Source organism: Choloepus didactylus, chromosome 2 (assembly GCF_015220235.1).
Source record: "Choloepus didactylus isolate mChoDid1 chromosome 2, mChoDid1.pri, whole genome shotgun sequence".
Lineage (NCBI taxonomy): Eukaryota > Metazoa > Chordata > Mammalia > Pilosa > Megalonychidae > Choloepus > Choloepus didactylus.
The window spans coordinates 243,634,028-243,661,389 of record NC_051308.1 but is presented as its reverse complement, the minus strand read 5'-3'; the positions used below and the strand labels follow the sequence as shown (position 1 = coordinate 243,661,389).

General features: G+C 60.6%; 2 protein-coding genes across 9 annotated transcripts in view; one reads left to right on the top strand and one right to left on the bottom strand.

Annotated features, from left to right (window-relative positions):
- The window catches only part of NPHP4 (nephrocystin 4), a 148,927-nt gene extending 144,371 nt beyond the window's left edge, over positions 1-4,556 (bottom strand). For 4 of the 5 annotated variants that reach the window (XM_037828681.1, XM_037828683.1, XM_037828684.1 and 1 more), the window contains exon 1: positions 4,386-4,556. The gene's annotated coding sequence lies outside the window, so the exon portion shown is untranslated. Of the gene's footprint in view, positions 1-3,740; positions 3,880-4,385 lie in introns of all 5 variants that reach the window. The other variant, XM_037828682.1, reaches the window with a different exon arrangement.
- Positions 4,557-4,789: 233 nt separating this feature from the next.
- KCNAB2 (potassium voltage-gated channel subfamily A regulatory beta subunit 2) overlaps positions 4,790-27,362 on the top strand; it is an 84,368-nt gene continuing 61,795 nt past the window's right edge. For 2 of the 4 annotated variants that reach the window (XM_037828680.1, XM_037828677.1), the window contains exon 1: positions 26,411-26,573. The gene's annotated coding sequence lies outside the window, so the exon portion shown is untranslated. Of the gene's footprint in view, positions 4,920-26,399; positions 26,574-27,362 lie in introns of those variants that run through there. The other 2 variants (XM_037828678.1, XM_037828679.1) reach the window with 2 other exon arrangements.

Genomic DNA, 27,362 nt, shown 5'->3' with positions numbered 1-27,362 from the left:
CTTTTCACGGTGACATTTGCACTGATGGCCCAAAAGCAGGGGTGGGTGAAAGCACAAATCAAGGCAGGACTAATGGGCGGTGGGTTCTTCTCCACTCACAGTAAGAACTATATCAGTTTCACTTAAGAATGTCTGTGCTGGTTTGAATGTATTATGTCCCCCAGAAAAAGCCATATTCTTTGATGCAATCTTGTGGGGCAGACATATTAGTGGGGATTATGTTGGAACATTTGGATTAGGTTGTTTGCATGGAAATGCGTCCCACCCAACTGTGGGTGATAACTCTGATGAGATAACTTCCATGGAGGCATGGCCCCACCCATTCAGAGTGGGCCTTGTTCAGTGGAGCCATATAATGAGCTGACAGGCAGCAGGAACTCAGTGCAGCTGAGGGTGACACTCTGAAGAGGAGCTACAGCCAAGAGGGAGACTTTGAAGAAAGGACAGGAGCTACAGATGAGAGACAATTTGAAGATGGCCGTTGAAAGCAGACTCTTGCTTTGGAGAAGCTGAGAGAGGACAAATATACCAAGTGCAACTAAGAGTGACATTTTTGAGGAACTGTAGCCTAGAGAGGAACGTCCTGGGAGAAAGCCATTTTGAAACCAGAACTTTGGAGCAGACGCCAGCCACGTGCCTTCCCAGCTAACAGAGGTTTTCCGGACACCATTGGCCATCCTCCAGTGAAGGTCCCCGACTGCTGATGTGTTACCTTGGACACTTTATGGCCTTAAGACTGTAACTTTGTAATCAAATAACCCCCCTTTTATAAAAGCCAATCCATCTCTGGTGTTTTGCATTCTGGCAGCATTAGCAAATTAGAACAATGTCCTTGGTGAACCCATGAAACCTATTAACTTTATTACTTCTCAAACCTTGAGTACTATACATTTTTAATATTCTGTGGCATGAAATGGTATGTGTCCAAAAAGCATTTCTGCCACACACCACAGCATGGGGGCCATCACTGGGGAAAGCACTGGTGGGAATGTTTGAGTTGTGAGCTGAACTAGCCACTTTTTCCACAGAACGCCATTTTTACCAACGACGACTGGCAAACTCTAGTTATTAAGACTTTGGTACTTGGCAGACATTTTCTCAAACATAAATAGAGTTAATTCTGTCACTTCAAGGAAAACAATGGTAATAAAAATCAAGCTTTCAAGCAAATATTAGAATCAGGAAAATCTGTCTCTTCCACCATGAGCCTAACAGCTTCTTAGCTCCTAAAATTATTCTGATGCAATGGGTGACGACAGTAACGAATGTGATTTTTTTGAAATTGTATAATTAAATGTGTCAATATTCATAATTCTGAACCATTATTCCCCAAATGAACAATGCATAATGATACAAAATCTTGCAGAAGTGAAAGATCCATCCAAAGCACAAGATAGACCAAAGGATTTTAACATCACAGTATGAAAAGTCATTGTTACGGTTCCAACAAACCTTTACAAAACTACCTTGGGTGGAGTTCTGATGAAGCATCAAACAATATCCACAATACTCTAAGGTCCTCCACCCTCACCTGCAGGAGTCTGGATTTTCTTCACCCACTACATCTCGCAAAGGTTTGAATGCAGAGGAAATACAAGACTCCAGCTAACTTCTGTTAAGCCAGACATCAGAGACTTGCAAAAATGCAAAACAATCTCACTCTTCTTGCTAATTTTTTGTTTAGAAAAACATACTTGGAAGCCCCAGGGCTCCAGACTGTCCACCCACGCTGGCCACTGCCTGCAGGAGTCTCAACCCCGTGTCCTCGGAGCCTGGCTCAGCCTCCGTAGTCAACAGAGTCACAAAATCCAACTCAAGTTTCAGTAAAAATTGACCCTTGAGCACTTTTTTATCAGAGAAATGTTGTTTTCCAGTTGACTTTCTTTATAAAATTGGGAGGCTTATTCATACATAATGAACGTGATAATGGCCCGAGATGGATGTTTCTAGAGAGGAAGCCCCTGCCAACCCGGGGAGACACCGTGCAGTGCCTGCAGCTCCCCCCACTGCAGTCACCCCAGCCTCTGCCCGCAGCCCCCGCAGCCCCGCCCCGGCCTCCTGCCCTCTGTGCTGGGCGCAATACCGCGCCTGGCCAGCAGGGGCCGCTGCGGAGCACAAGCTCCGCCGCGCTCATCATGGGCAGGACCCCGACCGCCCCCAGGGCCCGGCGGGGGGCTCCGGAAAGGCCCACATCCAAAGCCAAGCACCGCGGCCGCGAGGGAGGGCTGGCCGTTGGGAGCAGGGGCAGCCGGCGAGCTTTAGGGCCCGCAGACCCGGCCCTGCCCGGCCTTCGCACCGCTGCCCCGTCCCCCAAGTAGAGCCCGGGCTCCCCAGAGCGCCATCGCTCCTCTCACCCCGTTTTCCTTCCAAGCACAACCTTCCTCTCTCCTTCTCAACACACACGCTCACACGCCTGGGTAATTCCCAGTCTCATCCACTACGGTCAGAGAGGGCCTCCCCACGTTGCTCCCGCTCACAGGACCAGAAGCATCCCGCCCTCCACCCTGTGGGTCTCCCCCGCAGGACTCTGAGCGCCTGGGGTGGGCAGGGGGTCAGCACCAGGTCCTGGGTGGAAATCTTTTCTAGGATAAGTAGGAAAGCTAGGCAGGGAGGGCCAAGGGTCCTTGGGACTAGACAAACAAGAGGAAGAGAAAACCGGGAAGGTTCCAGGCCTGGAGACCAAGGAAACATACAATGGACTCTCCAGGAAAGAAAAATTAAAGGAAGAGAAAAAAGCACCAGCTTTTACTGAACTCCTGTTAGATGCCAGGGACTCACCAACAACTTCCCACTCTGAAAGTTAAGTATTTTGCCTGTTTTATAGATGAGGAAATTACTCAAAGAGTATAAAGGGCCAGTCAAAGCCACAGAGCTGGTCCTGACTAACCTCAGTCATCACAACCCGCCTGCACGGCTCCCTCCCACCAACGGGTCCCCAAGAGGCAAAGGAGAAGTCCCGAGGGCACTAGTGGGGATCCAGAGACCCAGGGCTGACCCCCGCCCTCCACTCTGACTTCAGGACAGTCTCCTGTCCTCCCTGCATCTGTCCCATCTACAAAACGAGGCAGTTGTGACACTACCATGAGGTCTTGGCTACTCCAGCTCTACTGGACAAGTATTTGCTAAGCACCTAGTCTGCTCCAGCACTTGGCCTGGTGAGCAAGACTGTCGAAGGCCCTGCCTTCAAGAATTTCAAAGCCAATGGGGGAGGAAGACCAGGGGGGTGAGTGCGAGAAGCACCCTGAGATTCATCTAACCCAGTCTCTGATTTGGGGGTGCAGCTGGGGGAAGAGGGAACCAGGGAGGCTGGAGCAACAAGCTGTGCAGGCACTTAACACACAGTATCCCCAGGGAGAGGACTGGCAGGAGCCGAGCTGTCCAGACAAGGAGGAGCGTAGTGCTCCCTTCCCAGAAGTAAATAGGATGTGGAATGTCTGAGACCCAAAGGCAGAGTTTGGGGGAGCTTTTTGGGAAGTAACTGAAGGTCAAAGTAACCCTGCCTGGAATTCCTTCATTCCACAAATATTCTCTGAGTACAGGCCTGGATGGAGAAACCACCCTGAACACAGCAGACAGGGAAAGGGAAAGAGGCAGAATGGATTCCAGTGAGCACACAAGGATACTTGGTTGTGAATAATGATAACTGCAAAGAAGAGCAGAGGGTGCCTTGAGCTGTAGTGAGGACTGCAGTTAGAAAATGTCCACAAACATCTAAAACACTCCTGCTGCTTCAACTCCACCTGAGTGTGAGGCCAGTCTCCTTCCCCAAACACTGACGCGTAAGCCGAGAGAAGCCAGCTGTCTTCTAAGAAGCCAGACACTAAAGACATTTCCAGAAGTGAGGCCTTCGAGTCTGAAGGAGGAGTCGTGGAAGGCAGCCTGCAAGAGGCGAGGAAGAGGCGCGTGGAGGCCCCGCGGCTGCTCCAGGACCCGTCACCCCGTCCAGGACGCAAGGGCTGGGAAGTGGGGGGTGATGGCGGGAGCTGTTCGAGGGCAGGCCTGAGGCAGGCAGGGTCGGGGGGCAGAGCCTCGCGGGCCGGGCAAGGAGGGTGGGTCGATCCGAGGACCGCAGGGTCGCCGTGATCTCCACGCAGCTGCAGTGCGGAGACCCGACCTCAGGGGGACGCAGACAGGCGCCTGCGGGGCCCGGACCGCACCACGAGCCGAGACGGGGTAAGGAAGACTTCTTGACGCGGTCACGGCTCGGGGACCCGGCCGCCGCGCCCCGCAAGCCCCGGGTCCCCCCACGCACGGCCTGGTCGGGTCAGCCCCAACCCCGCCCCGAGGCCTCGGCCCGCTCTGCGGCCGCCCAGCACCCCCGGGGCCCGTCCAACCTCCCCCACGGAGCCCACAGTAACGGTTCCGCCCGCCGCGGGCCGCGTTACCTAGGAGACCCGCCGCCGCGGCCGCGCCGGAGGCAGCCAGACCCACGCTTTCGAGGAAACGCCCCCACGACGGACCCGGAGGCCCCGCGGCCGGTGCCCCCCTGAGCCGCAGCCTCGCAGGCCGGGAGCGGACGGGGGGCGCGGCCCGTCCGCCGCCACCCGCCGAAGGAGCTTCGGAGAGCGGCGCACACCGCGCGCGCTCGCGCTTCGCGTCACTGTTGTCGTCAGGACCGCGCGACCAATCGGGGCCCAAATCGCGAAGCTCCGCTTAGCCAGCATCAGCCAATCAGCGTGGCGGCGGGCCCTCACCCTGATTTGCATGGCTGGCGATCCCGCGGCCAATGGGAATGTGACTGGCGTGAATCACAGCCTATTAGAAGCTGGCAGAGGCGTGGCTCCGAGCGTCCCACGAGGTGTGGATGCTGCGGGCGGAACCTGCCGGAGCGAGCGGGATTCGGGGGTGCTAAAGTCGCAGGGACCCGGCGGGAAGGAAGATCCGGAGCGGGTCCCGGGATCCGGAGCTGGAGCCCCCAGGTGAGTGCAGGGGAGACCCTGGCGGGCTGCGCTAGCCCAGGACCTGCGCCGAGAGGGCGGCGGCGAGGCCCGCGCTGCGGCGGGCACAGCGGTCCCTTCTCCATCTGCTCGTCCCCAGCCCTGCGTCGCTGCCCCCGCCTCCGTCCTCACCTCCTCGCCGCTCTCTCCCTCATCTCCCTTCCCCCATCGCCTCCTCGCTGGGCTCCGCTGTCATCCCGCCTGGCCTTTCAGCTCCCACCCCGACCCCTGCCCCAAACGCCATCCCTCCCCTTCGCCCCGCGGTGCACGCTCCCCAGCCCTGCGCCCCCCTCTTCCCGCAGCCTCTCCTCCCCTTCCCTCCTCCCGGCCTTCCCCATCTCCTCTCCCGCCCCTGCGCAGCCCCCTTCGGGGCTCTCCCGGTTCTAGTCCTCCGGGTCTCTCCTCCCTGCGCCCCTGAGGGCTCATCCGTCGTCCTGGCCGCTGCCTCTGTCTCTCTCCTGGTCCCTATCCCCCCTCCTCCTACCATTCTGCTCCCAGCCCCTCTCCTTGGGCATTCCCTCCCCAGGACCCCAGGACCTTGACACTTTCTTACTGCACCAGGTCCCCGGCTACCCGTGCTCCCCACCCCCATCTCCGCATCACCACCCCCTACCCTCATCCTGAGCGTCTCTTCCCTTCCCCTCCCGCCGCGGCCCTGGCACAAAGCACTTCCCCACCTCCCTACCTGCTGCTCCTCCCGCATGATGCAGAGCCCCAGCTGCAGCACCGCGTCCTGCAGCAGAGCATCGGCGGGGGCCGACGCGTGTACCTGCCCCCCTGTCACCCCCACCCCCCACCCAGTCCGTCCTGGCCCCGCTCCTCCCGGCGTTGTCCTGGAGGCTCCTGCAGGGGGTTCACGCTCTGCCTAGAGCATCCTGGGGCGTTCCAGGTGGGAAGCCCCTTGGAAACCTTTCCTGTCTTCCTCCCTCGCCACCACCTCCCGCCCCACCCCCACCCCCACCCCCACCCCCACTTTCCTGCTCAGCCTCATTTTGTGATTCAGCAATTTTGGGATGGGTAACTTTCTTTGCTCCCTGTCGTAATAGGGACCTGGCTGTGGGGCTGAAGGGAGGGGATCTTGACCCTGCAATTATCAGGGCTACTGTAGAGACCAGACCTGAAGCTGCCTGATTGGGAGGGAGTGGGGAGCAGGGTACCCAAGAGGAGTGGGGGGGGCTGCCTTTTCCTCCCTTTCATTCGTCTGCCCTGCATTGAACCATATCCAAGGGGAGATGACATAAGTAATAGCTCTTGGAGAAATGAGCCATTAGCATTTATGGAAATTAATACATCCACATCCGAGGAGCAAGAACACCAAGTTCAGGCCACAGCTGTCCCCCCGTCTGTTGATCCAGGATTTCTTCTTTCTTTACAACTTCTCCTCCCCCTCAAAAATGTCAGCCCCCTTCCAATGCCAAGAGCAAGCCAAGAAAGCTGAGCTAAGGAAGCGGCATTCAGGCCCCAGGCTGCAGGGTGTGGGGACCTGTGTGGGGACCTGGCATCTACCCACCTGACAGTTGCCTTGCTTGGCAAACGTGTCCACCTGCAGAGCCAGGCACGTGTGCAGTCCCTGGGCTCCTGCCCTGTGCTTTTGCTGCATGGGGCCTGACCCTGAGATCAGTGACCCATCAGGCCAGCTTGCAGCCCCCTAGGAAAGCTGGCGAAGCCCACACCCAGCCCCAACGGCACCGACAGTGTCTGGGCTGCACCAGGTGCTGAACCTGATAGAGGACCCCCTTACAAACCAGGTCCACTTCTCTGTGGCTCCCTTGGCTCTGCCAGTCAACAGATGCTTCGTGGGTGCCAATCAGTGCTAGGGACTAAGCCCGGCCCAGGGGTGGGGGTGGGGGGTGTCACAAAAAAGCCTGAAACCCAGGAATTGCCCTCCAGATATTTGTGGGTCTGGATACAGAGCTAGGATGGAAAGACACCTGTGCAGAAGTCACAGTGTACAGATGTGCCAGGACAGGCTCTTGCCCAGTGGGTTTCCCAGGCAGCAGGTGCTAGGGGAGGCTTCGTATCCCTGAGCTAGCTTGCTTCCTTCCTTTTCTTTCCTTTTATAATGGTCTCCTGAAACCCAAATGGTTCAGGAGGAATTAGTGGCACAAAGTTTTGATTTGGCCGTTTCTGGTGAGAGCTTGGAGCACGGAGGCCTCTTCTAGAGTCGCCTGTTTGTTGGGTGTCAGGCCGTGGCAACGGAGTTTGCATCCAAGGAACGCCCGCTCCACTTAGAGGACCCTGGGGATGTGTTTCTGGTTCCGGGGCCTCTGGCTGGAAGCAGGGCACGTTAGTCCTTGACTCAATTCCCAGTGACCTTCAGGTCACCAAAGATTCCGGAATCAAAGCTTGTTTCCAGGAATAATGTGGCAGAAAGCAGCGTCTGCGGGTGGCGCTCAGGCAGGGCCACCTCTGAAGGCATCCAGCACCGGAGACCCCACATCCTCCCCCACCCCACCCCCAGTAGCCAGGAGGGGTCGTCTCGTGGAGAAAAGGCCTCTGGAAGCCGGCAGGGGCTTTCCTGGCCATCATGCAGCCCAGCGTCTTCTCTCTCAGAGGCATAGTGACTTCTCCAGGGTTACAGAGGATTGTGCCGGGGCAGGTCGGACCCCACGCCTCCCTGCTGACTTGAGCCCCGTTCTCTCCTTTGGCTCTCCTGACAGGAGACACCAATGCCCCATGGACATGACTGGTGGCCAGCGTGTGGCTGCCCCTGGGAGGCCTCTTTGGGGTGTTGCTGACAGGCAGGGGAGATGTCCGAGTCACTCACTAGAGGGGCTGGTGGGGACAGAGCAAGCAGTGCTACCTGCCGCAGAGCACTCTCTGGCGAGTCCAGCACTGCCGGGCCTGGCAGGCCCCCAGCACAAGGTTGCTGTTGTTCAACATAGTAGAAGGGATGAGTGAGGAGTTACGGGGGTCAGGGGAGCTGAGCCCCTTGGTGAGATGAAAGAGAAGAACCTCCCCCCGACCCTCCCCGCCCTGACTCTAAGCTGCACTTTTGACCAAATGCTTTGTTTTGGGTCCTTGTAAATAACCTCATGAAGTAGGCTGGTTGGCCTAGGTGGGGAAACTGAGCCACAGAGCAGCAGCAAGACTGACCCCAGCCTCCCAGTAACAAGGAGACCTCAGTTGTGCCAGGACCCCGAGGTGGGTACCCCCCGCCCGTCCCACCAGCGAATTCCAGACACTCTTACCTGCCCACTCGTAGGTCTCTTTGGACGGGCAGGTGGGCTGGACAGAGGGTCAGGATTTAGTCTGAAGGCCGTGGAAACTCCTCTCTCGGGAAATGGAGGCCCTGCTCTGCCCACAGCCCCCCACCCCCCGCCCCTCCACCTGCTTCCTTGGGAGCGAGTCTTTGAGGAGACAATGAGACTCGGGCCTCGATCCCGCTGAGCTGGGCTGAGGGGACCCCTGGCCTCCGTCCATTTGGCCCATGTTTGGCAGGTGCCTGCGTCTCCCTGCCCAGGCGCACAGGAGCCTCCTTGGGGTCTTCTCACCCTTCGCCACGTCCCGCCAAGTTCAGCAGGCCCGGCCTCCCCTTCGCGCACCACGGGGTTAGCGCTTGGCTCCACCTGCAACACTGCCCACCCCAGCCTGATGGCACCTGCCGTCAGCACGTCCTCGTGTCCAGCTCAGACCCTTGCTGCGTGGGGTCTCGGGGGCCACTCTTGCCTCTGTGACGGGTGTGCATGGTGGGGGCACATGCGCGTAACCTACAGGGTGACCCCCCCCCACTTGTCTTACCTCCACTGCTGGCTCCTGCCTTCCCGCACGTCCTCCTTGAAGGCTGCCCGTCTCCCCGCCATCCCAGCACCCACACTTCTGGAACGGTCCACCTTGATGCCATGCCAGAAAGAACAGGATCAGGAAAGGGAAGACAGAGAGGTGTGGGCCCCTCTCCCCGGCTTCCCAGCTGCCCTCCAGACCGAGTTAGAACAGGTCCCCACGGCCACCGGGAGCCGTGGGTGCTAAGCCTTTGAGGGGCGTCGTCTAACTCAGCGGGCAACAACCAAGCACAGCGTATCCTTCTCAGATCCCCACAGCAGGTGTAGACACAAGCCTGCAACCCGTTCCTTGTAGAGCCGGGTGCCCCAGTGAGCGGGCGACTCTGGGGGTCCCGCAGCCCTCCAGGGCCCCCTCCACAGGCTTGTCTGCCTCCCATCATGGCCCTGGCCCCAGCAGAGGGTTCAACTCACCTCGCAAGTAGCCATAGGCCGGTGCCCAGCACGCAGCAGGAACTAGTAAATGCCAGCCCTCCTCAGTGCCTTCCAGGCACAGACGGGGCCCAAAGCTGCCCCATCTGGAGCCCATGTGGCCATTTTTCTAGAAAAACTAGAGCAGCTTGACCAGGGTGCACGTGCACCCCTGGCGTCTGTCTGTGGAGCCCCCAGCCCAGCGCCCCGCCCTCCCTTACAGGGACGTGTTTCATCGTCCACCCCTGGCAGCTTCATGGTAGCTCGGGGTAAAAGAGACTCGCGTCCAGGGCAGCAGCAACTGGACATCGGCTGGGGATCTCGGGTGGCAGCAACTCTCTGGAAGCAGTGCCCTTCCCGCCCCTTCTAGAGGAATAACTAGAATGCTCAGACAAGGAGATTCTGGGGAACCCAACATTGAAAAAACAGAGCTTAAAGTACTGTTTGAAACCTGTAAACACCAACAATGAATAAAGACCTGTGAGCAGATATTCGAAGGGCCGAGGATGAGCAGGACCCACCTCCACCCGCCAGGCACTGAGAGCCGGGAGAGGGGTGCAGTAACGCAGGGGAGGGGCAGCCGGGGAGGGTCCCCCCTCTGATGGGGGAAGAGAGGCCACGGGGATGGGGCGTCTGACCCAGACCTTGCGAGGCAGGGAAGGGTTGGCAGAGGGACAGGTTTTGACGAGGCCCTGGAGGGTGGACGGGTGGGCTGGACAGTGGCCGGAGAGCAGCTCGGGTGAGAGTGGGGACGTGACCGTGGGAGCCGTGGGAAATGTCCAGGGAGCCTGGAGGCACCGCCGTGGGCACCGCCGTGGGCAGGATCGGGCAGGGGTCCTGGTGGTGGGGGCACTGCGGCAGAGCATGCCCACCCCGAGGCTGGGGGACTTTGTTTCGCTTGCTGCCGTACCCCCGTGTCTGGCCCGGGGTACGGGCCCCAAAAGCTTTTCTGAGTGAACAAGTGGAGGGAGTGGGAAGGAAAGAATCAAGGCCACAGCCGCCGTGGACTGGGCCGAGCTGGTTCTGGGAGGGGGGCCCAGGAAACCCCTGGGCTTTTAGTGCTGGGTCCACCTGGGGCGCCCGGACAGGAGAGGGGCAGGAAGAGGTGTCCTGCTCAGGAGGCGCCATACTGGGGCTGCCAGGTGGGGTTCAAGGTCTGTGGCTCAGCCAAGGGCATCAGGAAGACGGGGACCTGCCACCCCCGTGTCCTGGGAGAGGACAGTCACCCCAGATTAGTCCCGGAGTGAAGAGGGTGGGAAGGTGAAGGTCAGGACCCAAAGGTCAGGACCCACAGGGGGACGCCCTGTATTAGCCCAGAGCCAGGGAGGGGGCAGCTCCCACTGAGGCGAGAGGTGGAGCCGGCTCCAGAGACCAGTGAGTTCAGGGTGGTCTCTTCGTTTCCCAGGGCTGCTGCCACGAAGGACCACAAACTGGGGGGCTTGAAACAGCAGAGACTTGTGGTCTCCCAGCCTGGAGGCCAAGGTCAGAAATCCGGGTGTGGGCGGGGTCACGGCCTCTGACCCTGCAGGGAGGCTCCTCCTCCGCCTCGTGTGGTTTATGGTGTTGCCCATCCTTGCCCGTCCTTGCCCGTCCTTGGCTTGCAGGCAAGTGGCTCCCACCTCTGCTGCCGTCGTCACTTGACCTCCTCCCCCCTGCGCCTCACCTCCTTTTCCTCACGAGGACCCCAGGCTCCACGGTGACCTCATTTAACTCCCCATCTGCAATGATCCTCCTTCCACGTAGGGTAGCAGGGGTCCGAGCTGCCAGTGAGGGGGCGGGCGGAGCTGGCCCCCCGATGAGAGGTGCACGGATGGGGGGTAACCCCTGCCGAGCTGTCCCGAGCCCCAGCGCTGCCTGGGCTCGTTGACTTCTCGCTGTCCCACCACCAAGTCCCTGCTGCCGTCCCCGTTAGGCTCCCCAAGGTTAAGTGACTTTCCCGAGCTCACGACCCTAATATGAGGAGGAGCTGAGGTTTGAACCTGAGCAGTTCGGCGCCCGTGTCTGCGGCCTTTGCTTTATTCTCTGCCGCCCAAATGGCTCTTGAGAAACCAAGAGCAAAAGAAAAGGCCGGGGAGAGAGAGCTGCTGGCTCCAGGGCTCAGTGGGCAGGAGGGAGGAACGCCACCTCGGTGGCAAGCGGGGCCCTGGCCGCACCCTCGTCCGTCTGTCCATCTGTCCTTGTACAGACCGTTTCTCCTGTGCATTAGTCTGTGTCCCTCTCAACAGGGGCACTCGGGGGACCCCTGTGGGCTCGCAGGGCCGGGGCACAGCCTTCCCGCATCAGTGACAGCTCTGCACTGCGGCTGCAGAGGGCACGGGGCCTGGTGGCCCTGTCTGGGCCGGGACTCGCTGAGGGGTCCTCGGCCCTCGGTCCTCACATCGGGACCACCCCGTGGTTCCCAGAGCACAGGCCTGGGGCCCGGGTGCAGCTCCGCCAGCGCCGCCTTCCGCCTGCCAGGGGACGCTGACGCATGGGGTACAAACGCCCTCTGAGCAGGTTCCGAGCAACTTTAGTTTATTCGTGAACCTTCCTGCATTTCCACTTCTCCCTAAAGCTTCGCCCGGGAAACACTGAGAGCTGGAGGCTCTGATGGAAGGGGCCCCAGGCTTTCCTTGGTTATCAGGGATGCGTGAAGCTGCCTGCTGTGCGTGGCAGGTGCCGCTGTCACTTTCCCAGTCCACCTGGAACATGGCTCCATCCGGCGATGCTAAGTGCCTGGGGCTTGTGCCCTCATCTTCCTGGAGCTCTGCCACCCAGCTGTCCTGGACACTCGCCCCTCTCGTCCCTGCACCTCTCCTGCAGCAGCCCCAGGGGGTCCTGACTTTCCCACCTGGGTATTTTTAGTTTCCCAAGCCAGGAGTTGTCCGGGTGTGGGAGGACAGCGGGCCCAGGTCCGCCTCAGCCTCTTTGCCCCCCAGGGAAGGACACACACGCTGGGTCCTGCCATCAGGAAGCACAGTTGTGAATCTCAGCTCCCAGTCACCCTCGGCCCCCCAGGAACACAAGTGCCCCCTGCCCACGTTGCACCCTTTAAAAGGCAGTGTGAGGGGCCCAAGGCAGCAAGTGGCCAGTGCCAGACCCTCCCGGGGCACCCGGAATGCCACTGCCCTTTTCCTTTTCATTCGGAAAGACGGGTTGGGAAGGCCACTGGGGGCGGTTGGGCAGCAGCTTCCTTTGGGATTCAGACCCCCAAACAGAGAGACGTGGGACCCTGAAATGGTATTTTAGAAGAAACAGTAATATTTCCAAAAAGGAGAAAAAGGGACCCAGGGGGCGTCGTGGGCTTGTTGTAACTCGAGGAACTGAAGTCATACAGAGGGAAGGGCCACCCCTCCGAGTCCGCGGCTGGGTGCGAGAGGCCTGGAGTTGAACATGATTCGTTCCTTCATTGATCCAAGAACCAGAAGGCGGGGGTGTGGCCGCTGCCCAGGGCCTGCAGTCCACGTCGGGGGGTGGTGGTGTCACTGTGCCGTCTCCGATGCTGACCTCACCTCCCAGCCCCCCTACCGTGAAGTCCCGGGCTCGCTGCTGCGGGTGGAGGGTGGGAGGGTTGGGGGTCACGTGCCACAGTTCCGACAAGTCCTCGTGTTCCTTGTGCAGCTCAGCTTAGGGAATGAGGCCGTGGGTCCGCCCTGAGCCTGCCCTCGGCCAGGCCTGCTTTCCAGCCTCCTCTTCTCGTCCTCTCCTCCACCCGGGGACCTTCCAGCCGCTCCACAAGCTCTAGATCCTTAAACTGAAGACTTGGGCCAAACCTGGACTCCCCAGGGGCTGGCAAAGAGGCAGGTGTCCCCCCACGGGCTCCCCGATTTCATCTCCCCCAGGCTGGCTGCAGTGGGCAGGGAGAAGCCGTCAGAGGCCGAGAGGCACAGCAGGCCCTGGCCAGGGGGGCGGCCAGCCTGAAGCCCAGGGCTCTGCTCACTGCCCCCTCCCCAAAGCGTCTCCCCCCCAGGCACAATCCTGCCACACCTTGAACAGCAGGCAGTGCCCGGGGCAGGGCTGAGCCGGCCGAGCAGAGCCACGTGTGCATGCCACCTGCATGCCCAGGCTGCTGTGGTCCTGGGCCTGGAATCGGAGGCGGACAGCCCAGGCCCCGAGCCACCTGGCATCCGGGCAGAGGCTGCCGTCCTTCTGTCCCTCCGCACAGCTCACACGGTCCACGGCCTCAATGGTGGCTGCAGTGAGGAGGCTGCTCACGTTTTCACCCTGAGGCCCCTGCTGCAGAGGCAGTGCCTTCTCCCTGCAGAAGTCATCCCTGGGCAACCAGACAGTGTGTTCCCAGATGCCAGGCAGGTCACGGTCCCAGGAGCGTGTTTCCAGGGGAGCTGGGGGCAGGGGTGGGATGGCGGAAAGCACGTGCTCACTCTGCAAGGAGATGAGTTGTGGCCTCCGTTTGACCCTTTGGGAGACGATGATATCAACAGTGACAATGACCGCCACTGTCGGTACTTGTGGCAGCTGCCGTTGGCCGAGGACCCTGCTGAATACCCACCTGCATCTGCCCCCCGGCCTCCCCATCTCCTGGGGGACGGGGCCGTGGTTACCTGTGCACCCAGGTGAGGGAACGAAGAGCAGCAGGTGCTCTGCCCCGCCTCGGGTCCTGCAGCTACCCAAGAACATGCCCCCAAGCCAGGGTCACCAGGTTGTCAGATGAGGGGCGTCGCCAGCTCAGGGGTGCACAGACTGGTTCCCCCAGCCCGGGCAGCCCGGCCCCCGCTGACACCCCTGCCCTCATGGAGTCCCCTTCCCTGCTTCTGGCGCACGGAGCCCTCCCCGCCAGAGAGGGGCCTCGGCTCCGAGGCAGGGGGGCCCTGGGCGCTCGCCCGTGTGTGCCGTCACCCCTGCCCTCTCCACGTTCCAGCAGAAGCACCTTCCCAAACAGGGAGCCCACGGCCTCTCCTAGTGTTTCCCCATAATTCCCTTACACCCTCGTTCCTTAGAGACCCACCATCTTTCCACTCTTCCAAGTAAGGCCATCGTGAACACTGACGTGCAGCTAACTTTGTTTCTTCTCCAGAGCCACTTCCTTAGGATCGATTTATATGAATAGGGTTTCCGGATCTAAGGCTGTGAACCTCCTTTACCCAGTTACCTCCCACAAAGCCTGGACGAGTGTCAGGGAGTCTCGAGTAGCCTCATCACCACTCACCCCAATGAGCATTTTCACCTAAAAACTAATTTTTTTGTTAACGCTGTTCTTGCGAAAGAACAATCCCTCACGGTTTTCTTTTGCGTCTCTTTTAATTCAGCAGAGCCCTTAATGGATGTGGTGGAGTAAAACTGGCTTTCAGATTGCTGGGGTAGTGTTGCCTGGGCAAGAGATTAATCTTTTATGCCTCTTTATCACATGGGAGAGGACCATAATCCTCTTTGTAACCATTTGTTATTTATTCTTACAGTCCCCTGGGGAGTGGGGAGGAGCCCCACATGCCTGGTTCACAAATGCTGAGGCAGAGGGAGCTGCAGAAACTTCCCTGCAAACCCCTCTTCCCTGCCAAGGTGGGGAGCAGAGCCAGGACTGGAGCTCACAGGGATGTGGGGGTCCACCCCGCAGCACAGGGCCACTCCCCCCGGCAGAGGTTGTTTTTCTGCTCCACACACAACCTGCTGAGTTAGAGGGTTTAGAAGACTAGGGGGGTTCTGCCACAGATTCCCACCCCCAACCGCAGTGCTCCCTCCAGAATGTTCCAGTCGGGTGATAGTTGACCCCTCAGCAGGGATTGCGGAAGGAGAGTGCGGGAGGGTGGGGTATCAGGGAGTGTCTGCCCGCCTCGGACCCAGGGCTCCTGTGGGATCGGGGTGTGGGATGTGGGGTGGGGTCTCCTTCCGGCCACACCTGCTGGGATTCAGCAGCCTGGGGGCATGGAGAGCCCAGTCCTGCCTCTTACCAGCCTTGTGGCCAACGGAGCCCCTCCGGTTGAGCCATCCCATTTAGGGGACGGAGGTATTGGGGGGACGGAGGCATTTGGGGGGTGAGCCTGTTCTCGGGATGACGACCGTGCTTCACCTGGGAGGGGGATCGCTCTGGAGACTTCAGGGACCCGGGGGGAGCATCTCAGAGATGCCGGTTGGGGTGCTTCCCTGGAAAACGGGGGAAGTCACGGATCCAAGGAGCAGATCTCTCTCCCAGGCTTCCGACTGTCCCTGCAGACGGAGCCCGGGCTTTTCCCCCACTGCTTTCAGGGGTCGCTCCTGAAATCCCCCAGGGTGCAGTAACAGCAGGTGCCAGGTGCTGGGGGTCGGGGGGACCAGGGCACCCCCCCTTGGTGCCGGGCACCTCACAGGCCCCCAGGTAGCCCCCACAACCACCCTTGGAGGCAGGGTTTTCCCTTTTTAGGGAGACTGAGGCTCAGAGAGCTTAAATGAGGCCCAAGTTGGCCTCAGCTGTGCAAACCACATAAGCAGACATTTATTGAGCACTTACCGTTTACCGGGCACATCTGCAGATGTCTCTGTTCAGACCATGTGGCCTGCAGAGCAGGGAGGCCTGCATCTGCAGGAAGACAGACGGGGTGGGAAAATCTAAGTCCCCAACCCCACAGAGCAGACGGCTCCTGAGCCCAGGCTCCCTCCTCGAGTCCTGCCCCAGGCACAGCGACGGCCCTGTGCAGCCCCAAAGGGTGTTGGTGAGTGAGGGGCCCAGCAGTGGGCCTTGGGGAGCCGGGAGGGGGCCTGGCTGGACATAACTCCAGTGCACCTCCAGGCAGATGCCGCGTCATCAGGTGTGATGGGAACACCCACCACTCCGTGAACCGACCTCACGGCCCCCACTCCCGCATGGGGGGCCCTTCCCTGGGTTTAGGCGTGTCCAGGACTCCAGAGGGGCAGGCAGGCAGCTGGGTGGTCCAGGAAGAGCCCCAAGAAGGCCGTCTTAAATGGAGCAGCCGTCCCCTCAAAATCTCCCATCCAGGAATCGCCAGGTCACGGCCCTCTCCCTTGTTCTCCCGTTCTTGGGTGTAAGCGGTTCCTGCTCCTGGGAAGCCTGTGCAGCCGCTCGGAGCAGCTCCCCCCGACAGCGGGGCCTCCCCTCGGTGTCAGTCACCAGGACGTGCTGAGTCAGGGTTGGCCGTGCTGAGTCAGGGTTGGCTGTGCTGGGTCAGGGTTGCAGCACTAACTGCAAAGCTTTCCTCGCTTCCTCCCAAACCCCTTCAACTCTGCTTCTCTCCTATGTGGGCTCAGTTTAGAAGATTCCAGGCTGGCTGAGAGGAGACTCAGCCATTTTTTGGTGTCTTTTTTTTTTAATCTCCTTTTACTCTGGATGCTCCAGAAAGGGGAGGGGCAAACACACGGCATGTCCGTCACTACTGCCCTCAGCGTGGGGGGTGGGGGCCATGTCCCCCGGAGCCCCCCCAGGCCTCTGCTCCTGCTGCACCACCCACCCCCGGCCCCTCGGCTCACTGATTATCCCGCTCAGAGGCAGATGCAGAGAGGGGGTCGGGATGTGGTGACATTCTGCAGGGTCTGTAAGTATGGGGGCCAGGAAGCACTGCCTTTCGGGGGTACCCCTCTCCTTGGCACCTGATTAACTGGAACCAGTGGACAGAGAATCCTGGAGGTGGACCACTAAGACCTGAGGGTTGTTTTCTACTTGGTGTGAAGGGCAGGGTTTGGATTTCACAAGCAAAACGCCTTCTTGCAGATGGCGAGCGCAGCTTGCATCCACGGTGCTTACCCTGCCTTAACTCTGCTGCAGCCCCTGAGCCCCTGGTGCTGCAACCCCCGAGCACCCCCAGCTACCTTCTCTGCAGAGGGGACTGTCCCTTGGGGCTTGTCTGTGTTGGAGGGACTTGAGCACCTGGTACAGGGAGTTAGGGGGCATCACTGTGGCCCTGCCACCTTCCCCTGGGGGTAGCTGCAGTGAGAGGTGTTAAGGCAGGACATTGGGCACGCCCAGGACCCAGAGCGGGGAAAGCCACAGCGCTCCCCAGTACCCCTCACCCGGGAGAGACAAGACCCTGCCCACACCACTGGGCCGTGGAAACGGTCTTTCTGGGTGTATCTGAGCATGCTTGGGTCGAAGCTTCGAGCCACCTCCTCTCTCTGCTGCTTGGTTTGCTCCCCAGTCCGGGGGAATCATGCCATTGCTCAGAGTCCTTCTGGCACCCTCCATGTCATCCTGGGCCATGCATCCTTCACCTGCCCTGACAGGCTGCTGCTGCCTTTCAAGGCGAACAGCAGGAGGCTGTCCCGGGGCTGTCCTGGGGCAGCCGTGAGCTTGCAGGTCCTTCCAGATGAGGGAAACTCGATGCAACGCCCGCCTGGCCTGGCCTGGGACGAACATCCAGCCTGGGGAAGGAGAGGCCTTTCCTATGCATCTCTCTGCGTACAAGAGCGGGCAGCCAGGCGGGCAGCGGCTCAGCCAGTGAGTGGCGTGGGCCTGTGTGTGTGTGTGCACGTGTGTGCCCATGCGTATGTGCGTGGGTGCATGTGTGTGTGTGCCCGTGCATGGGAGTGGGTGCACACGTGTGTGCCCATGCGTGTATACACACATGGGTGTGTGTGCATGGGTGCACGCCTTCAGCTACAGACCTCCTGCCTAGAGCCCCTGTCAGAGCTTCTCCCCAGGGCTGGCCTGGAACATGCTTTCCTGCCTAGGTTTTCTGGTCTCTAACTTCTCTCAATCAACTCCCTGTAACGGGAGGAACTCTGACTCACTTTCACAAAGGGGGTGTAGAATTAGCTCCAAAGGAAAGAAAAGAGCTGTGGGATGGCCTGGAAGTGGTCTGGGGTTCCGCTCCAGTGTCTGCTGGGGATGGAGTCCTGCACCCCCTTCTGGGATTCCCGGGGAGGGCTCATCCTGCCCCTGCTACCTCCCTCCCCCTCCTCTCCTGCTGTCCCCCTCCCGTCTCCCTGTCTTTGGCAAATGTTCCCCAACCTTCAGTTCCTGACCTTTCCTCTTTGTGATTTGGGTCATGTGTGCTCACCGCCAGTGCTATTATTTAGTTTGCATGTTTCTTTTAATTGGTTCACTTCTTTTTTTCTTAAATAAGTGTATTTTCAAATGAAACTTGCCATCCTTGCAATAAGGAGAAAACCAGTGCCATTTGCCATAATTACAGGGTAAAATAAGTAGCTAGGGATCAAAATAAGTAGATAGCTATGAAATTCAAGAACCGTCTCTTGCGTGAGCAGGGTGGCGGGCCATGCTTCAACAAGCCCCCTGTTATAGAATCTGGCCAAGCCACCACAGGCTTCCTTCTGGGGGTTCAGGGGGGTGCCACCTGCCCCACCTCACCTCCCCAAGTTTACGGGTGAAATGGCTGGCCTGGTGTCGCCCATTCTGTCAAGGGCAGGCCGAGGAGACCCTCCTCATCACCACTCAGGTGAACAGAGGAGATGGGGAAGCTGGGGAGGGGGCATGCGAGGGGGCCCGAGCTAGATCGCCCTGGGCAGTGGGCCCTGAAGGTGCAAAGGCCCCGGGGCACGGAGGAGGAAGCTCGTTCAGGTAGAGCCCAGGGACTGCAGAGGAGCCAGTAAGATGACATCCCCGGCCCCCCGCCCGGGTATCCCCTGGGCACCTCGGACTGGACCCAGCCTGAGCCCACCTCTGTCTCAGCACCTGGCGACCCAGAAGCCTGGGGGCCACCAGCATTCCTGCCTTCCTCTGACGCTCCCACATCTGCCACAGCCGACCCCGTGGTCTCGACCTCTCTAATCCACCTCCTCTGCATCCTGGCCCTGGACTGTCCCTAGGAGCTCCAAACCTCCTACCATGACTCCCTGCTCTTGCTTTTGACCCCTGTGCCCCCCACCCAGTCTCTGTGCAAGCCACAGCCCAGGAGATCTCAAGAAACAAACTGGGGCTTCTGGTCACCCAGAGCACAGACCCCGTCCTCATGGCGACCCACCAGGCCCTCCAGGAGAGGACCAGCTGACCACCTGGCCCCGTTGCCCAGGACTGTCCCGAGGAGGCCTGGCCTCCTGGTGCCTCGGCCCCAAGCGCCCCTTTCCCCCAGAGCCCTGGATGTGGGCCCTGGGGGGTCCCCTCCCTCTCACCTCTCCAGCACCCAGGCCTCCTCTCTCTCCCTGCTTTTCCATTTGCCTGGAGTCACTGTTCCCCAGAAATCCGAGAGGCTTCCCCTGCCCTTCTCTCGGGAAAGGCCTTCCCTGACCACCCCAAATAAAACAGCCACATGCCCACTGGGTCACTTTCCAAGGCTGCTGAAACAAATCCCAATGAACTGTGGGGCTTAAAACGACAGTTCTGGGGGCCAAAGGTCCAAGATCCAGGTGCCGGCAGTCCGCGCACCCTCCCAGGACTCCAAGGAGGCCCCTCCCAGCCTCTCCCGGCTTCTGGTGGCCCCCAGCGTCCTTGGCTGGTGGCCGCACCACCCCGGGGTCTGCCTCTGTGCTCTGCCCTGGGTTCTCCTGGGACACTTGCCTGAGCTCAGCAACCCAGAGGACCCCGCCCCGAGAGCCGTCACTCGGGCACCTGTGCAAGACCCATTCTCCAAAGACGACGTGGACCTTCCTTTCGTGGCACAGTCCAGCCCCCTGTGGCCATACCGCCACCCGCCCCTTTGGGTTTCCTCGTGGCATTTATCAGGAGCCGACCTTCTCCTTGGTTACTCACCCATTTGCAGTCTGTCGCTCACCCCCTAGTAGACCATAGCCCCCAAGCGCAGGGACCCCTCCTGGCTTTCTCCAGACCGTGTCCCCTGAGCCGGAGCCTGGAGAGGTGCCCAGCCAGCGTCACAGTGATGGAGGAGCAGGGCAGGTCCGCCGGGCTGCGTCGCCACGACGGGGTTGTGTTTCCAGCGTAACAGTTGCCGTTCGGGGGGAGAGGTGGTCTGACTTACACATTTCAGGGCTGCATGTGGCGTGCGGGTCACTGTGGGGTGGAGGGAGAGCTAGAGACAGGGTCGGGGTGCTGCACCCCAGCGAGGTGAGGACGTGGGGCCGTGGAGGTGGGGCACTGGCAGGACGTGTGGCTGGGCCCGCGGCAGGGAGCACACTGGGGTTGAGCAGCTACCATCCCGGGGCGGGTCCTGGAGGAGGGAACCCCAGGGTGCCCGCTGCTCCCCGGGCCAGGTTGGGAGTGCCTGCTGAATGTCCACAGCCAGGGGCCAGCCTGACACTCAGGGCTGGGGCGCAGGGCTAGGGAAGTTGAGTGTCGGGGCCCCATTTGGGAGCAGCAGGGAGACGTCTGTAGCTCGGGCGTGACAGCAGGGAAAGCAAGGCCTCCGACTGAGCCCCAGCCTCTCCAGGGGGACTGGGGGACACTAGAGAACGGGGTCACGAGAAAGAGAAAGCACTTCCTGGAGACCCCAGCAGGGCCCTGACGCTGCCAGGGGGAGTTGAGGAGGACAGTGCCTTCCGGGCTTGGCCACACAAGGGCTCTGCTTCCCCGGAGCAGAGGGGCCATGGTTAAGTGGTAGGACACGTGGGTGCCAGTGGGGGACCAGGTGTCTGGAGAAGTCTGTCTTGGAGGGAAGGGGTCCGCAGGGTGTGGGAGAAGCTTTCCCGCAGGAGGAGATCTGAGCGCAAGTGCGTTTGCCGGTGGGAACGATGCACTGGGGAGGATCCGGCCCCAGTCTGGACCGTCCCGCACATCTTAGGAGAGGCCTTTCGTTGCTTCTTCATTTGTCCCCAGACGTCTCTCCTGGTGGCAGGACAGGGCTGTGGATCTGAGGATGGACTCACAGAACTGCCACTTACTGGGTGGCCATGGGCAGGTCACCCTGACCACTCTGCCTCAGTTTCCCCAGCTGTCATCCATGGCTATAATAGCACCAACCTCCCGGGATTCAGGGCAGGAGTAAGTGGACTAACACAGTAAGAGCCGCTTACGGCCTGCACTCAGTCCCCAGGACTCTGACACTGAGCCCTGCCCGATGACCCTCAAGGGGCTGCTCTCTGGGGTGGGCACCCTATACCACCTCCAGCCCCAGGCGCAGACAGCCCTCCCTGGGTGTCCCTCGGCCCCTGTCCATTCCAAGTCCACTGCAGTGCGGGGCCTCGGCCCGAGCCCCAGCCTGTTCCCCAGGACCGGACAGGTCCCCGCGTCCTGCCAAGGGTGGGCTGCTTCTGCACGGCTGCGGCTGGAGCAGGAGGCCCCACCCCGGACACCTCTCCCCAGGTGCCTGGCTCACCTGCACTGATCACGAGGGAACCCAGGCAGCGTTAAAAATACTACCATGGTTTGATTTCAGGGAAGGAGTGAGAAAGAGAACATACGGTCTGTAAGAGCAACTCAAATCAAAACTAAATGAGGCAAAAAAAAAAATAGAGAGCCAAAAATAGCTGGGATGGAGGCAGCAGGCTGCGCTGTGCAGCCAGCTGTCCTCACTTCGGGCTCTGCTCGGCGAGCAGCTTGGCCGCGGCCGGAGGACAGCTCTGTAGTGTTTACTCCAGGGACAGATTGATAAGGCCACTCATGGTCAGTTAATACATTGGAAAACGAGCAAAGCAAGGGCAGTGTAATGAAGACCTCGCGGCCACACGAGGTCTGCAAACGGCTTCTGTGCACCTTGCTCCCTCCCTCCATCACCCCGGCCAAGCAGGGGGCGGGGGGCGGGGCCCTGCTGAGCCCGTGGCCAGTGTCTTAGTTTCCTCCGGCTGTTATAACAAGGGGCCACAAGCTGGGGGAGCTACCACCACGGAAATGTGTTCTCTCACAGTACTCAAGGCCGGGAATCCAAGATTGGGGCGGCTGTAGGACCACAGGCCCCCCTGGTGTCCCTTGGCTCGTGGCTGCCCCGCCCCAGTCCCCAGCTGTGTCTTCACATGGCCTCTGCCTGTGTCCTTGGGGATCCTTGGCTTTTCTTTCTCTCACAGAAACCCCTCATTGGATTTAGGGCCCCCCCTAAATTCGGGGTGATTGCTCAAGAGCTTTACTCTAACTCCACCTGCAGATACCCTTAGGCCTGGGGAGGTCACGCTCTGAGGTCCCACCTCCCCTTTCCTGCCCCATCATCTCTGGGTGGGGAGCAGGTGAGACCACCCCCCCAGGCAGGGTTTGGGGGTCCCTTCCCCTGAGATGCGCTGGCACCGCCCTGCTCGCCCCCGCTTCTGTGAGTCATGTGGAGCTATTTCGGCCTGCGGGCTGTGGCGCCCCATCCACCTCCTCCCGGGCCTTCGAGGTGGAGGACTCCTTCAGGCAGTTGAGCCAAGCACTGTCTAGATTAGGCCTCTCCACGTGGCCTGTCCTGAACACCTGGGGGAAAAATTTCATAACATGTGCGGGCGTTGTCTCCTGGGAAGAAAACTCAGTGGGCCCTTAAACCACGAAGGCTTTGGAGTAACTCTGACACGCACCTGGGGTGACGGGGGAGGCGGCGGTGGGAACTGTGGCGGCGAGTCCAGAACCCCCGGACTGTGCTGCGTGTCCCCGCCCCGGCACAGGCCAGCCCTGGAGGTCACACCAAGCTCACATGCATTTGCCTTTGTCCCCGTCGCGAGGTTTCGGAAAGGGATGTCACAGAGCTGCAGGGTCCGCCTCCTGGGTACCGGTGGTTAAAAGGGACATCAGATCCCTGGGAGAAGAGGGCATGACCTCCTGAGATGAGGCCTCGGAGCAGAGTCGCAGGGTTGGCTTGCAAGTCAGCAAACCATGGGCTTGACCAGAACTGATGAGGGGACCCTGCGGCGAGCACGGTGCCAGGGGCTTCCTAATTGCAATATCCCAGAGAGGGGGCCAAGCCCCCACCTGGGGCCCGGGAAGCACGAACAGGTACAGGGTGTTGGTGGGTGCGGGCAGGGCAGGCGTGGGGCAGGGTTGCACGTGACTCCACACGCATGGGTGCCAGGTAGTCACCGGGGTTTCCGCGTCTGGAGCCCTTGCTGAGCGGGCGGTGAGACGCGGCTTCTGCAAGGCGGCCCTCGTGGAAATGACCTTGTCCTAGAACGAGGGTCGGCAGGCTTCCTGTAAGGGCCAGTTCGTCCTTGTTCGAGGCCTGCAGGCCACACAGCGTCTTCAGCAACCACTCGGCTGTGCTGCCGTAGCAGTAAAGCAGCCGTGGGTAAAACAAACCGGCGTGGCTGTGCACCAACAAAGCTTTACTTACGGACCCAGAAATCTGAGCATCGTGCAATTTTCAGGCGCTGTGAGTTCTTCCAACCATTGAAAAGTGTTGAAACCGCTTCTCAGCTCGGGGCTGTGTAGACACAGGCGAAGGGCTGGCCTTGGCTGTGGGCCGGGGTCCTTCGGTGACCCCCGTCCTCTGGCAGGGAAGGAGACGGCCGCATCTGCTCACTGCTGAGCAGGTGACGTGATGCTGTGCCTGGTTCTGCTACCCCTGTCCTTTTTCGAAGGATGTCGGCAAGCCGAAACATCTTTAGAGCAGGGCAGCTGGGTGGGGATATTCTGGAAGGAGGCACCCATGGGTGATGGGAGTGAACCGAGTGCCGAGAATGTGGAGCCGGAAAGCCTGAGCCTCGGATCCCAGCTCCGCCGCATCTCAGCTCTCTGACCGTGACCTCGAGCAGGCCGTGCCCCCGCTCTGGCCGTGCTTCCGCGGGGTACACGGTGTGATTGTGCCTGCAGAGGAGGCTGCACAGGGTTGGCCCTAATTCTGCTTATCCGTTTAAGCAAGATGCATCATGTGCAGGGATCAGAAGTCAGGATGTTTACCCCCTCAGGACGTGCTTGGTTGCCGGTGGGCAAGTGACGCCAAGTGTCATCAGATGCCCAGGGGGACATGACTCAGCCAAGGGGCTGCATGGGTGGTTCAAAGAGAAGGGGGCCCACTGGGCAGAACACACATGGAAGCAGAGCTCAGATCAGCATGAGGAGCCTTTTCCGTCATTTCGGTTGTCCCCGGTGGGACCACCTGCTCCGAGCTCCCCACGGGGGAGGCACAGCCCACAGACACAGGGGCCTCTGGGGGTCACGTGTCCACGGGGACCCAGAGTGTAGGACTCGTGAACCTGGTTCTCCCCCTGCTGGTATTTCGGCAACAGGACACCCCACCCCCGCCCCAGACTCCTGGCCCAAAACAAATGTGAGTTATGTCAAAGCATATTTGCTAAATTCTTTCTCCTTGGTTCTAGAAGTAGCTAGCATCCGGAGGAGAAGTGCCGTGAGGTCCCGTTTGAGCAGGAGGAGGCTGCTAACAGTCCCAAGACCAACCTGGCAGGCGAGCTTGGGGGGTACGTGAAAGACGACTCGCTACAGCGTGTCACCCTGGCCTTCTGGGTGCCTCTTCCTGCCCCTGATCGGGCCTGAAACCCTTGACCCCACCCCTGCCTCACTCCTGCTGAAAACAGGGGAAGCAGAACTTGCTAGGCAGACTCCTTCATGACCGAGAATGTTCTGGAAAAATCTGTGCCTTTGCAACAGGAAAGCAAACCTCCCCTGGAAGCTCCAGCCCGCAGAGTTGTGCCTATAGCTTACCAGCCAGCCAGATAACCCCAGAAAAGAGGGCTGAGGGTGTGGAGTGGCCCAGTTGACAACCTGTCCAGCAAGCACGTTGATCTGGCTTTAGATCCACAGTTCATACATTTAAATGCAGCGGGAGAGCTGTCATTGAGCAAGTGATGTCGCTCTGCCTTCACTACTCAAGCTCGTGACTGTCGCCTGCCTTCCGGGTCCAAAGGAGCTTTTACAGGGAGTTGGCAGATCCCCGAAGAAGTGTGATTTACTTTCTAGGGGTCAGGAAGGAGCTCGAGCTTGAGCTCAGGCCATGTGTCGCCTGGAAGCTGCAGAGCAGCTGTGAGGCCGCAGCCCTGCCTTTGGAGTGGTTTCTCTTCTGCCTGTTTCCCGTGAACTTCGGGAGCGGCTGCCGGATTATGAGGGCAGCAAACGGGGCCTGCACCCACAGGGTCTCAGGGGCATGGACATCATCTCGTCTCTATACTGGGAGCTAGGGGAGACCCCCGAGGCATTGCGGCTCAGGGAGAGTTCTGCCCCCCAGATCGCACAGTGTGGGAGCGGGTGGTGGAGAGGGTCACTGCCCCGGTGGGTGCAGTTCCCTGCCTGAGTCAGGACTTGAGGGGTGCTGCGGGGGGAGGGAATAGCTGTATGGACAGAGGAAAGTGCCCCAATTTGGAGCCAAGCGTACCAGCTTGCAGTGCCAGCTTTGCTGCCAGTTTGCTGAGTGACCTTGAGAGTCATTTAATCTCTCCGGGCCTCAGTGTTCTCTGTAAAAGAGCGTCTTGTCTTCCCTGCGTGGTCGCCAGGAGGGTCCAAGGCAGTGGGGGTGGCCGCGTGGCTGAGCGGGCCACCTGCGGGGTCCACCGCCACCCCCATCCCTTACCTGCTCCCTCCTGCTCTCTATTTCCATCTCCCTTTTGCCCTCCTGGCTTCCCGTTCATCTCTTGACATCTTTCTGCAGTCAATTGTGAGCGGTTTTCTGAGCGCCCCAGCCATCCCCCATACCCCCATCTGCACCTTGATCCTGCCGGGGGCACCCCTTCACCCATGCGGAGGAGCCACGATGGCCTACCCCCAGCCCGCAGCTGCAGCAGTCTAGAGCTCCCATTGAGGGGCGCCTGCCTGGCTCCCCTGGAAACGGGCTGGGCAGGCTCGGTATAGTGCAGATGGCTGGCACGGCCGTGAGATGGAATGTTCTATCCACATCCTCCGGAGAGCCTGGCTCTCCCCCGGACCCATCACCAAGGAGCCCGGCCCAGCCACCCTGTGCCCCTCAGCACCCAGCTGGCGAGGACAGGAAGGGGAGGCCGACCCAGAACGGCAGCGCGGAGGGAGAAACCTCCCCAGGGTGCAGCTTGCCCTCGCCCTCCTCCCCGGGCCGCCCCACCCCACGTGGTCTGCTGCTCGCCCCTGCCGCCTCCCTGGGCTCCCAGAGGACTGGGGATGGGGAGATGAACCAGCCCCCGCTGCCCTGGGAGCTCAGCCTCGAGGCAGGGTGTCTCCGCAGCACCCAGCTCACTGCACAGCTGCAGAGTCAGCCAGCCCTGGGTTCAAATCCTAGCCATGCACCTGGTCCTCTCTGAACCTCAGTGTCTTCATCTGTAGAGTGGGGCAACAGCAGCCCCACTTCCCAGAGTGTGGGGAAGACCAAACGAGGCAACAGATGAGATAGCCCGGCACAAAGTGGCCCCCCACAAACGGAAGCTCTTTGACCTCCGCAGAAGCTATAGTCAGCTGCATATCTGCACCCCCTCCCTGCCCTGAGGGTCTCCCAGACTGCAGGGAGGTGCAGACCCTCCATGGGGGACAGGGGACACGCCCTGGTGTCCCCTTCTTGTGCCCGACTGTGCTCCCCACCTCCTCCATCCGCCTCCCCATGTGGCAGCTGCAGCGTCTGGAAGGCGGGGGCTGGGGCCCGCCCGGGGCCGGAGGCCACACCCCAGCACCCTCACAGCTGCCATCCCCGCAGCAGACCCAGCCTCCCTGCCACCCACTTCCTGATCTGCCCTGCGGCCCACAGAGTTTCGCTCCACCACATACCAACGGCCTCACCCCACCAGCCCCCCATGGGCCTGGCCCTGCCAGTTCCGACTCAGGAGCAGGTACCGGAGTGCTTTGGGGGATCCTTTTTCCCAGGTGGGTTTTGGGTTTGGGGGGCGGCAGCCAGGGCTCCCTGAGTGGGCTTTGGGCTCTCCCGCATGTGCAGGGTTAATTGAGCAGAGGAGCAGGGGCCTGTGTGCTAGCCCGCACCCCCTGCCAACCCTGCGCCCCCGCAGGTGGGAGCCCCCCGCAGACACCCTGTGGGACCAGGCCGAGCCCCACGTGGCCTCCTGGCTGCTCGGAGGGGTGAGGGCACAGGATGGCTCCCAGCAGGGTCCCCAGCACGAGGCCGTCCTGCCTCTCCTCTCACCCCAGTCACCGCGGGGGAGAAGCCAGGATCAAGGGGTGCTGCGGAGCCACGTCTGTCCACCCCGGGAGGGAGGGGACACCCCGGGAAGGAGGGGGCACCTCAGCTGCTGAGCAGCGTTTCCCTCCGAGGGCTCCTGGGGGCGATGCTGGCCCATCCACCGCCCCCGGGAAGCCCGCCTGGGATTTCGAGTCGCAGCCTCTGGGTGGAAAGTCATTTCAGAGGCAGAGGAAGTGGTCAGAGGTGCTGACTGACCTGCGGGGCCACCCCAGGGCAGGGGCAGGAGGACCCTGGAGGAGGGGCGGCCCCGGGCCCAGCACGGCCACCGCAGGACCACCATGGGATGGGGCAGCCGAGGGGCGTCCCCCGCCCTGCCCAGCACACCTCCCCTCCAAGTGGGCCCAGGCAGGTGGGGGGCAATGAGGCGGTCAGTGGAGGGGGTCAGCCATGGGCACCCCAGGAACATGGAGCCTCTTAAAGGGGGGACTACAGGATGCGGCTGTGGGACCCGAGCCTGC